The sequence below is a fragment of the Protopterus annectens genome, chromosome 17.part0 (assembly GCF_019279795.1).
Source record: "Protopterus annectens isolate FY-2018-M chromosome 17.part0, PAN1.0, whole genome shotgun sequence".
Lineage (NCBI taxonomy): Eukaryota > Metazoa > Chordata > Ceratodontiformes > Protopteridae > Protopterus > Protopterus annectens.
Window position 1 is genome coordinate 795,455,924 of NC_056751.1, and position 13,777 is coordinate 795,469,700.

Consider the following 13,777-nt stretch of genomic DNA (forward strand, 5'->3'; position numbering starts at 1 on the left):
TCTACTGCTAAGCAGACAGGGTGCAAAAGAACACATAGTTACATAAAATTATGAAATCAAAGGCTATATCCCATAGAATGGCACATTTTTAAGGTGCTAGTTTGATCAATTATCTCAGATTACTGCATTTTTCTTTAGTGGTAGCAGCTGTACATTGCAGTCATGTTAAGATGCAAGTCTGGACTTCACTGTGTATGATGAACTTCACATTAACAGATGAACTGAGGTGTGATCTATTTATTTATTTTCATTTATTAACTGGGTAACTGAGCTTGCCGTGATGATAATGATAAAGCAATTAAGAGTAAGCAAATATTAACCAACAAAACATCACAATGACATTAACCGAAGTCAAAACAGTCATTATAAGAATGTTCTAGAGATAAAGAATATTTACATTATTGATTGAATGATAATTACAGCAGTTGTTTGGCTAACTGAATATAGCAATTATAGCAGTCATTATGTGTGTGTGTGTGTGTGTGTGTGTGTGTGTGTGTGTGTGTGTGTGTGTGTGTGTGTGTGTGTGTGTGTAAGGAAGACACACTCATGAATGCAGGACTGATGACAGTCCTGGATTTGCAGTTTTGCAGTTCAGAACTTTAAGCACATCATTGCACTGCCTTATATAATGACATATGTAGCTTTTGCTTTCTAAAAGGATATCTTACACATACAGCAGGTTCCTTCAGTGCTGACATCTGTGACATTTGATTTACATGCAGAACACAGGAATTTGCTCTCTTACCAAACCAAGGATGACAATTTGCATTCTTGTAACCATGAACTGTGTTACTGAATGCTGTAAAGCAATTTAATCCTAGGCTAAATGCAAATTATAACGATAAAACCCAGAACAGCCGACAGTCCTTGGAGTAAAAGCTCCGTAGTGAAAATAAAATCCAGTAAATAAAAATAGCAAATCCTACTACGGAGCTACCACAGTACACGTTAATGAGGGCAGAAATCTACAGCATATAATAATATCCAATAACGAAGGATAAAACTGCAGATGAATAAAATAAATAAAAATACTCAGGTTTATTAATATAATGGAGGTAAGCGCTTTCACTTAGGAGCTTCTTCAGACCTTATAACAATAATAAAATCGCAGATTGTATATATACACAGCAAAACAAGCAAACAATTAAAAATAATCAACTAATCAGATGTACTTAAAGTGATACAACTGTTATGCACCTATGAACCTATAAATATTCTAAATAAATGACGCAAACAGAAAACATAAAAATAACAACTAAGAAATAAAGATAGAATAATGACGAAGACATAAAAATAATAAAGAAATCATATATATATATATATATATATATATATAAAATGCATGGCTCATACTAAACACACCCATCCTATGCTAAAAAACAAACTCATTTATGCAGTCTCCTTCTTTTCAAAACGGGCTTAATAGACGCCCTCTCATTTAAGCCCCTTCCCCTATCTGCTTTCAGAGTAATGATCCAACAGGTTTCCCTGTATTCAGTGTATGTCCTCACATCACCTTCCCTTATACTCATTCCTATTGCCTCAATAACCCTAAACCTGAAAATATGGTGTGGCCCTTGGTCACTAACATGTTTAGAAAGTGCATTGTTAGGGGAATGTTTTCTTATATTATACAAATGTTCCCTAATTCTATCACGTAATATTCTATTGGTTTTTCCTACATAGAATGCCCCACAGGACTCACACTCTGCTAGATAGACCACATGTGGGGTCCTACAATTATGAAAGCCTCTAAACAAAAAATTCCTACTTAAATCTGGATGGCAAAATTCCTCTGCAGTATTGATATAACTGCAGAAAATACAAGATCCACATGGTTCAGTATGGCCAAATTCCACTTTTTCCATGTGATTGGTACACAAAAGTCTTTTCAAGTTCTTATGGTTTTTAAACCTAAACCTAGGGACATCACCAACTATATTCCCAATATCATCATCAACTAATAGAATGGGCCAATATTGTTGGAAAAGCTTGGTGACATCCCAATATCACTAGAATAATGTAAAGGAATCTTTGTAACCTGCATTTTTCTATCATTCACTATATTATCAGACCGCCCATCTGGACCATAATATGGTTTCGCCTTGGTCTCTCTCAGGATGGCCAGGTCTTCCCATTGTTTCTCCAAGTCTAAAGTAGTATACCCTCTATCTAATAAACTCTTTTCGATAGTAACTAACTCAGAACGAAAACCAATCTCTGAGGGATTCATCTTGGAGGCTCTCATACCTTGTCCTCTGACAAGGTTCCTAAAAACGTAGCCTGGATGCATACTCATCCTGAACAGAAACGTATTCCTATGACAGGCTTTACTGAACACACCTGTATTGATTATACCAGAACTTAACTTCTCAACGTAGACATCCAAATACTCTATAAAATCATAAGAAAATTGATACGTAAACTTCAGACAATCTGTAAGATTATTGACAAGCTCAAAAAAACTCAAAAATGCCTGTTGAGAACATCGCCATAAAATAAACAAATCATCTACAAAGCGCCTATAAAATAATACATATTTCTTAAAATCTAGCAGTGGAAACAGATTGTCTTCTTCCCACTGAGCCTAACATCAGATTCTTTATCTGAAAGGTTTGAACAGTATTTGAAAAGAGACTTTAGAAGATTATGGGAAGAGGATTCACACCAGCTTGATGGTGATGTTTCTGTTGTAACGGATGACATGAAAGGTCTACAGTCTCGTTTAGATGCACTAGAAAAGGATTTTTTGCGTTACAAATGTTTACAAATGCAACGCCTGCACTTTGAAGCCTGTCTCGAAAGGAACATTGTGCCTAGGGGACTGCGCGTTTTAAATATGCTGAGCCAAGGTTCTCAGTACCCAGAGTTATTAACACGTTGGCAAAATTTTAATTTGGAGGTGTGTGCTGGTTATATGAAGCTCCTTACTGATTTTTTTAAACCTGAGGAGGAGTGGTTGCAAGCTAGTTTAATACGGAAACAAACTGAACTTTTTAGTCTTTATTGAGTGACTGTCCTTGGTCCTCTCTTTGAGAGGTTATTGGACAGTGTTGCCGTATTTGAACGGAAATTTGTAGAACAAAAACGGACAAAAATTATTAGAGACACTTCGGACTTTAAAGCAGGCCATGTGTTTTTGTGGCCTTGTACTGGACATTCTATTGATAATGTTTTGTAGACTCCTAAAAGAGATGTTGTGAAAATAAATAATGTTTTTAATGAAGCTACCCCTGTTCCAGGGGAAGCATGTGAGGATGTTAGTAATATTAATAGTTTGCATGTAGCTCAGGGTCCTGATAGTAATGACCCTCGAGCATCAACGGGAAAAAGGTTTATTGGTAATAAGGGTAGTATTGCCTCTAACCCTATAGACATAACTGACACTGTTACATGTGCTGCTAATGTGAATGATGCCTCTAGTAATGGTGAAGAACGGATGGGAGAATTAGGAGGACCGGGTTTGTTACCAGATGGTAACTCTACTATGCCTGAGAGGAATGGTTGTAACTGGAAGGGTTTGGATAGCAATTTATATCCACATGTGGTTGTTAAACCCTCAGACATTAGAGACAGTTCTGGAGAAAGTGAATGTGTAGTTAGACCTAAGGCCAATGTTAAGCATGTTAATATGGTTGTGTCCTCAGTATGTGACCAGAATCGAGTCGATGATCAACTCCCTTTTCCGCTACCTGTCCGAGTCGACAGGGGAGGGGAGAGAGGCAGGTCCAACAGCAGGAACAGGTACAAAAGAAAATTGTCAGGGGAATCATTTCTGAATCAAATCATCAAGAAGATGTGGGGCAGGATACAACCTCACTAATTTATAATATTTCTAACCATTCTTTGACTATAGAAGAACAGAATGTATTACATAAAGGTTTAAATTTTATTCCTACTCGTCCGAGCAGTTTGGCAGATACTGTATTAGACCTGAAGATTTTTTGTAGGGATGTTATGTTGCGCCTCATTTTTGGCAATAATGGTGGTAGTGGAGAAGGAGATACTAACCAAGATATATATCTGAGGAGACCCAGTAGTTATACACCTCCTAATCATCCATTAGTTGAAGCTTATTGTAAGCTGACAGAAGATGAGATTTTTCATTTTTATGAGAACAGGACATCTACCCTGAATAAAACCCTGAGACAGAATTTGACAGTTAAAGAAAGGAGAGCCTTACAAACCCTTCAAAGTAATGACCTTTTAGTTATACGACCTGCAAATAAAGGGGGCGGGATTGTAGTTATGGATAGAAGGCATTATGAACAAACTATGCATAACATGTTAGAAGATGTATCATTTTATAATAAAATTTCCATTGCAGATGTACATAGGATTATCAATACTGTGCGTAATGACATCATTGATATCAACAGAGCGGCCCTTGTTTCCGAAGAAGTATTCAGGTTTTTGAGTGTTGACAATCCATTAGTCCCCATTATTCAGGGCCTCCCTAAGATACATAAACATCCTATTGATCCTCCTATGAGGCCTATTGTTGCAGGAGCAGGTTGGGTCACTGAGCCCCTTTCTCTATATATAGAGAAGCATTTATGCCTGTGATTAATTTGAATATAACTGTCCTGAAAGATACTAAGCAATTTTTGGTGGATTTATATGAGTGTCTCAAGGATGTAGGGGATACTTGTGATATAGCTTTTGTTACAATGGATGTACAATCTTTGTTCACCATGATACCCAATGAATTGGGTATACAATCCATGAAGACATATTTGAGTCTATATAGTGAATATTCAGATTTACAGGTTGATTTGATTTGTTTTCTTTTGGAAACAGTGCTCAGCAATAATGTCTTTATATTTGGTAATGACATCTACCTACAGAGACATGGCGTAGCTATGGGCACTTCTTGTGCCAATAGCTACGCCAACATGTTTTTGGCTCAGTGGGAAGAAAACAAGCTGTTTCCACTGCTAGATTTTAAGAAATATGTATTATTTTATAGTCGGTTTGTAGATGATTTGTTTATTTTATGGCGGGTTCTCAACAGGCATTTTTGAGTTTTTTTGAGCTTGTCAATAATCTTACAGATTGTCTGAAGTTTACGTATCAGTTTTCTTATGATTTTATAGAGTATTTGGATGTCTATGTTGAGAAGTTAAGTTCTGGTATAATCAATACAGGTGTGTTCCGTAAAGCCTGTCATAGGAATGCATTTCTGTTCAGGATGAGTATGCATCCAGGCTACGTTTTTAGGAACCTTGTCAGAGGACAAGGTATGAGAGCCTCCAGGATGAATCCCTCAGAGACTGGTTTTCGTTCTGAATTAGTCACTATCGAAAAGAGTTTATTAGATAGAGGGTATACTACTTTAGACTTGGAGAAACAATGGGAAGACCTGGCCATCCTGAGGGAGACCAAGACGAAACCATATTATGGTCCAGATGGGTGGTCTGATAATATAGTGAATGATAGAAAAATGCAGGTTACAAAGATTCCTTTACATTATTCTAGTGATACCGGGATGTCACCAAGCTTTTCCAACAATATTGGCCCATTCTATTAGTTGATGATGATATTGGGAATATAGTTGGTGATGTCCCTAGGTTTAGGTTTAAAAACCATAAGAACTTGAAAAGACTTTTGTGTACCAATCGCATGGAAAAAGTGGAATTTGGCCATACTGAACCATGTGGATCTTGTAATTTCTGCAGTTATATCAATACTGCAGAGGAATTTTGCCATCCAGATTTAAGTAGGAATTTTTTTGTTTAGAGGCTTTCATAATTGTAGGACCCCACATGTGGTCTATCTAGCAGAGTGTGAGTCCTGTGGGGTGTTCTATGTAGGAAAAACTAATAGAATATTACGTGATAGAATTAGGGAACATTTGTATAATATAAGAAAGCATTCCCCTAACAATGCACTTTCTAAACATGTTAGTGACCAAGGGCCACACCATATTTTCAGGTTTAGGGTTATTGAGGCAATAGGAATGAATATAAGGGAAGGTGATGTGAGGACATACACTGAATACAGGGAAACCTGTTGGATCATTACTCTGAAAGCAGATAGGGGAAGGGGCTTAAATGAGAGGGCGTCTATTAAGCCCGTTTTGAAAAGAAGGAGACTGCATAAATGAGTTTGGTTTTTAGCATAGGATGGGTGTGTTTAGTATCAGCCATGCATTTTCTATATATATATATATATATATATATATATATATATATATATATATATATATATATATATATATATATATATATATATATATGTATATATATATATATATATATATATATATATATATATATATATGTATATATATATATATGTATATATATATATATATATATATATATATATATATATATATGATTTCTTTATTATTTTTATGTCTTCGTCATTATTCTATCTTTATTTCTTAGTTGTTATTTTTATGTTTTCTGTTTGCGTCATTTATTTAGAATATTTATAGGTTCATAGGTGCATAACAGTTGTATCACTTTAAGTACATCTGATCAGTTGATTAGTTTTAATTGTTTGCTTGTTTTGCTGTGTATATATACCATCTATGATTTTATTATTGTTATAAGGTCTGAAGAAGCTCCTAAGTGAAAGCGCTTACTTCCATTATATTAATAAACCTGAGTATTTTTATTTATTTTATTCATCTGCAGTTTTATCCTTCGTTATTGGATATTATTATATGCTGTAGATTTCTGCCCTGAGAAACGTGTACTGTGGTAGCTCTGTAGTAGGATTTGCTATTTTTAAATGCAAATTATGTTTCATTGTTTCTTTTTCTATTCTTTCTCGAATATTTGACAGCATGTATATGAATTGAACATCCTTTCTGTGCTATCACTGTCTGTCTCCGAATTACTACATAATTCTATTTACAGATTTGCAACAGATATGTATGTAGCACAGCATTACTTGCTTCTTAGTTGAGGTACTGTTTGTGTGCAGTCTGTATGTCCTTCCTGTGTCCATGTGGGGTTTTGCTGGGTGCTCCATTTTTTCTGCTACATCCCAGTCATCTAAACTGAACCATTGGTAAGAATGCCATGTATGAGCATCCCTTAGTGCAACATTCATCAGACCTAGCGAGTACAATGCCCCCTTTGGTATGTACCTAATCAGGCATAGCCAACAAATGGAACATTCACAGAGGTTCCTCATTAAAAAAATACAGGGGATAAGTAAAATGTCCTATGCAGACCACCTCAAGAGCCTGTCCCTGTATTTTGTCGCCTACAGGCTGTTGAGGGGATATCTATGACTGGCATACAAGGCATTGTCTGACCCCACTCTGATGGACCTCCTGTATATCCACAAAACAAACAGCACCAGGAGTACTCATTCTAAGGACTTAAACTTTGCCTATGATATAAATAGGACCTGCTTGGGAGACAGGAATGTGCCCAGAGACTACTCCTTCTCTGAAACAGGTTCCCTATCCACATGAAGCAGAGTTCCTCCCTAACCCAATTCAAGTGTAACTTGGACATTTGAATGGGGAGAAGGACATTCATCCCTGGTTTGACACCTATGTCTGTAATGCACACAGGAAGCCTGTAAATGGTTCACTTGCCAGGGCCCTGCTTGTAAATGTTTCACCTTCCAAGCCGCTACTTAGACTTATCAAGGGTATGAGAACTTGTCAGAGATTTGGGGTGCATGGCTACACTTAAAAAGCCCCTTGTGGCCATTAGCCTGGTAAACATCTTATGAACATTCAATCCAGGATTAGTTTCCTCTGCTTTGTGTCAACTGAATGCTGGGACAGGGTTTGGCTTCCCCATAAAACTGAAATGCATTAAAGGATAATTGGAAAATAAATGAATGAATGAATGAATGAATGAATGAATGAATGAATGAATGAATGAACCATTCTTGGGTAATACATTTGATATTATTTATAATGGCTTATAATGCCATGCTTAGGAAAAGTGTATGTGTCTGTCAATATTTATGTGCTTTTGTGCGCATGCGCGTGCACGTGTGTGCATGTGCAATATAGTGTGAAGACTACAAGTTGTCCTTCATCCTGTTGTCTGGTTTTGATGTCCTCATTTTCCACTTCCAAGCTTAGAAAGTTGATTAAGTAGACAGCACGCCCTGCTTGAAGTTAGGGTGACAGAGAAAGGAAATATACATATACACAATAAAAGAAATGAATACTTGAGGCCCAATCAGTCAAAGACAGAGGAAGTTACTGACAATGAGATAGGCAAACATTGTCGATCATCTCATTCTTGGTAACAGTTTGGTTTCCTAAAGGGTAGAGGTGGAACTGCAGACGCACCTAGGATGAGAAACAGCTTGCAACAATTTTGTCATAGGTTCACAGGTTTATTCAAGGCTAACAACCACTTGAGTCTTTACAAGGCTAGCTTTCCATTCAACACAGTTTTGTCCCAGAGTTCCCTGCATGCCTTTATGGTGGGGTATGTTATTAAAGAGGTGGCTAAGAGTTATATGGGGGGGGTATGTTACTTGGGTATTAATTAAAGTACTGTCGACCTCTATCCATCAGAGACATGGATTCAGACCAGTGGTGAATTTGCAATTACCCATCCAATAATCAAGGTTTCTTTTGAATAGGGTCAAGGAGTAATCCAAAGCTTTATTAAAGGACAACGAGGTGAAAGCACAGTTACAATCAAACAAAGAAAAGTCTATTAAAAGCAGCAGACAAGAAAAGCATAAAACAATAAATGAAAGCGGGTCAAGGGTGAACTCTGCTTCATGTAAATGGGGAGCTAATTCCATAGTGAGAGGATCTTTGAGATACATATTGGTCTCTCAAACAGATTTTGTTTATGTCACAGGCAAAGCTCAGGTGCTTGGATCTAGTGTTTCTGGTGCTGTTTGTTTTGTGGATGCGCAAGAGCTGGTTCTGAGGATATGTTTTATGCTAGTCATAGATTGCCTCTCAGCAACCTGTTGGAGACTAAGACAGGGCCTTAAGGCGATCAGTGTAGGATAGGTATTCATACCTTGCATTCTCCTGATGAGGCACCTTTGAGGGTGTTCCAGTTGCTGCAAGTACCTGGTTAGGCACATGCTAAAGGGGGGTTATACTCAATGATAGGTCTGATAAGGGCAGAGTAGAGTGGTCGTATAACTTCCTGGGACCTGGATGTCATACCTTTACTTATGAGTTGGGCGACATATAATGATTTTCTTACTAGCTTGGCTACATGCTGGTCAAAGGCCAAATTACGGTCTACACCCAGATTCCTAACTATTGGGCTAGCTATTTGAGGGTGTATTATCAACAGAGTAATTAACTTTGGTGTATAATTTGCCAAATGGCACTGCAATGCATTTCCTTGTGTTGAGGTTTAATCCATGGCTTTAACACCAGTCATTTGGTTGTGTTAGACACACTGGTTGCTGTCACTGGAGAAATGTATGATAACTCCCAATTAACAGTTATCTGTGACCTTGGTTAGCCAGAGGCCTTTGACATAAGGCTTTATTCCCAAGACGTAGATGCCAAACAGGAGTGAGTCCAACACAGAGACCTGGGGTACTCCACTGTTGACTGGTATCACTGATCCTGACTTCTTGAGTCCTATCTGCAGGCCAGCCAGAAATCTATCAAGTTATGTAGGGATTTACACTAGCTCTGAGAGTTTGTCAACAATACTTGAGCAGGATATTGGTTTGAAGGGTCCTTATTAATTATTGAAATGTTTTAAAGTTCGAATGGCATATGGTCGATACCATATGATCGAACTTTAAAAAGTTAGGAGGTGAAAAGCAACGGCTCCGTATGGCTCAGAATGGGAATATTTCCCTTTTCTGCACTGAAGTGTGATCTCACACTTGGTATATTTAAGTAGGGGTGTGTGGGGGTACAGCTCCACACATGAGGGGTGCAGGGGGGCTTGCCCCTCCCCTTCTCAGAGCATTGACGTAAGTTTTTTTTTAATGTTTTATTATATTTTCGATGTTTCAAATTTCACTCATATGTTGTCGAACATATGAAGTTCAAAGTTTTGAAACTTTGAATATATAATATAGACCAGGATTGAATGCCCTGGCCAGGTCATGATAGGTGGTAGGCACTCTTTTCCCCTCATCCATAGCCTCAGTGACCCTCTTGAAGAAGTCTACTAGGTTGAGTAGGCAAGACCTTCCATTAACAAAGCCTAACTAGGATAGGTCCAGTGTATGTACGTTGTCAATGTCCTTGATCATTTCCATGATTCATTACATGGCTTTGCATATCAGACTTGTCAGATGATGCATCAGTAGTTCCTGCGGTCATTTGGTAGTTCACCCTTATCAAGAGGGATGACCGTTCTGGCCCTCTATTAACCTGGCACATAACCTGTTTTGAGGTTGTAGCTGAAGACTGCCTCAAGTGGTCTTGCTAGGTCTTGTTTTAGGCTATTTAGGAGGAAGTTGGGGATATTCTCAGGGCCCACTGAAGCAATGATTTTGTCCTTAGCAAGTGCCACCATGACCTGCTCCCTCTTGATAGTTGGGGAGATATGCTAGAAGGGATTTCACATGTGGTAATGGGGGAAGTGAGGGGTGACAACAGAGCTAAATTTGTCAGGCAGTAGAGTCATTATGTCAACCAGATCAGTGAAGGTTGTGTCATTTGCTACCATTTCTGAACATTGCTGAGGGTTTCCTTTAAGTTTCCTGACATAGCTGAAGAAGGACTTGTGATTGTCCTTAGCACGGGAGACTAACCTGATCTCGTAATTGGCCTTTTTGGACTTTATTAGATTTCTTAGATCCTTCCCCTGGATTCAATAAATTCCATGCAAGAATAAAAAGTATTTTTGCACAGAATGGTTCATGTCCATTTAGCACAGCAGCGCACCTTGCATATTCATGAAGGTGTGCTTCTGTACACCCTATACAAACACAAACTGTGAATGAGTGCAGGGAGCATGTTCAAGTAGTGCAAGGACACTGAACATACCCTCTGCACTCAAAAAGTGCTATATGGCACTTTATAAATTGATCTGGCATAATATTAGAGATTTACTCTAATATTATGCCAGTATTTCAGTGTCCGCGACACTGAAATGAAATAATGATAATTTCAGTGTCCACAGACACTGAAATAAACATCAGCATGAAGAAAGCAATGCGGGTGGGTGTGGGGGTGTGACAGGTTTTTTGACACACACCCTGCATTGCCAAAGTACCGTATGACACCTCCACAACCTGCTAAAGCAGAAAATATGTGCAAATGCACAAATAATGGGGGATAAATCCTTCAAAAGGGACAAAACACACATATTGCCCACTAAACATAGAAAGTTGATAGAAAACAGGTCATGCATTAGCATGAATTACTGAAGGGTAGAAGTCTGAAAGCAAATTTATGCCAATATTCCCTTACAGCAGTGCATGTTGACAAAGGCACAAATAATAGGGGGAATAAATAATAAAATAGGGACATGTCTTAAAAATTGCCTTCTCAAACTAGAAAGTTGATAGAAAACAGGATATGTATTAGCAGCAGTCCCTGAAGGATAGAAGCCTGAAAGCCAAATGAATGCCATTATTTCATGATTGCAGTCCTCAATGAGTTGTCAAAACACCACAAGACTCACTTATATAACATAATAATAATATAATAATAATATATTTTTTCTAGCCTAAGGAATGTTTAAGCATAGCTAAGCGGATGTGTGCATTATGGCCCTCTGCTTAGCATAGCTTAAACGTCCAATAGGAGATGAATGCAAATATACAACTGAAATTCCCAAGCTTCAGTAGTGTAGTGGACAGAGTCCTGGCTTTATATACAGGCGTTCATGGTTCAAATACTAAGTCATGCAACTCATTTTTCTATGGGAAAGTAGTGTTAAAAGTATTTTTGTAAACTTAAATTATGTAGCAACTGTTTTTTGTCAACCAGGGTAGTATAGCAGGTCCAAAAGTGAGATGTCAGTCTAGAAAAGATGTGAAACCCCAGTATAAACACAAGTGCCCCATACAGTATAGTCACACAAGAATATAATTTAATGAACGCACATAGTGGGATGTCATGGAAGATAAACATAAAATTATAATGTCAGTAATGATGAATGAATCCCACACTCCCGATACTGTATACATTAAAACAATGAGTGAGAAGGTCACACTGCAAAAACAATCAGTAAAAACAAAATGAAAACTCCAGCCAAGCTGGAGCTTCCAATGAGTGACCTCTCAAACCTTTGGGAGCCTTGATGACTGGATGGGAGATAGGGAATTTACCCCAGGGATCACGTCAGTTGCCCTGCTAGACAGAGGTCCAGGGAAGTAAATACAGTGGGAAGAAAGAGCCAGGGAATTGTTATGGCTAGGCTTGTATAGACCCTAGGGCCAATAGTCTAGTACCACCCTATGAATAGCTCATTGTGTTGAAACCCAACCTTTTTGCACAATCAGGCTCGGTTCGAATCCCGCGAGTGGTAGTAAGCTATATGCATAATTTCACCCAAGAATACGTAAATATGTGTAGAAACAGTCAGGTAGTGTTAAAAGAAACTTCCCCCACAGGTCTGCCAGGTAAGGAAATGTTTCTATTAACTGTAAGAAGGCTGTACTAATACACTGTGTACAACACTTTCACTGTCCAACCCCAAGGCTGCAAATGACAACAAGATAAGTACATACACCAAGAGGTTTCTTCTGAGAAATGTCCCTCAAGTGTTATGCTGTCACAGCTGGTGGTCACCACTGCCAGTACCCAGGGTGACAGATAGAAATCCAGGGGGATTATGACAGTAGCACACATACACACACACAGCATGAGTGTCACTCTGTCACAGCTGGTGGTCACTGCTGCCAGTACCCAGGGTGACAGATAGAAATCCAGGTGGATTATGGCAGTAGCACACACACACACACACACACACACACACACACACACACACACACACACACACACACACACACACACACCATGAGTATCACGCTGTCACAGCTGGTGGTCACCGCTGCCAGTACCCAGGGTGACAGATAGAAATCCAGGCAGATTATGGCAGTAGCACACACACACACACACACACACACACACACACACACACACACACACACACACACACACACACACACACACACACACACACACACACACACACACACACACACACACACACACACACACACACACACAGCATGAGTGCAGGGCACCCCTCTCAATGTCACGTATGTAACCTTGAATACGTGTAGAAACAGTCAGGTAGTGTTAACAGATATTTCCTCCACAGGTCTGCCAGGTAAGGAAATGTATGTATTAGCTTTAAGAAGGCTTTAGTAATACACTGTGTACAAACATTCCACTGCCCAATTCCAGGCCATAGGTAGATGTAAAGTTAGGTCATACCTGGAGAGTAATGAGCAGAGTAATGATCAGTACAATTGAGGTCATACCTGGAGAGTAATGAGTAGAGTAATGATCAGTACAAGTGAGGTCATACCTGGAGAGTAATGAGTACAGTAATGATCAGTACAAGTGAGGTCATACCTGGAGAGTAATGAGTAGAGTAATGATCAGTACAAGTGAGGTCATACCTGGAGAGTAATGAGCAGAGTAATGATCAGTACAAGTGAGATCATACCTGGAGAGTAATGAGTAGAGTAATGATCAGTACAAGTGAGGTCATACCTGGAGAGTAATGAGTAGAGTAATGATCAGTACAATTGAGGTCATACCTGGAGAGTAATGAGTAGAGTAATGATCAGTACAAGTGAGGTCATACCTGGAGAGTAATGAGTACAGTAATGATCAGTACAAGTGAGGTCATACCTGGAGAGTAATGAGTGCAGTAATGATCAG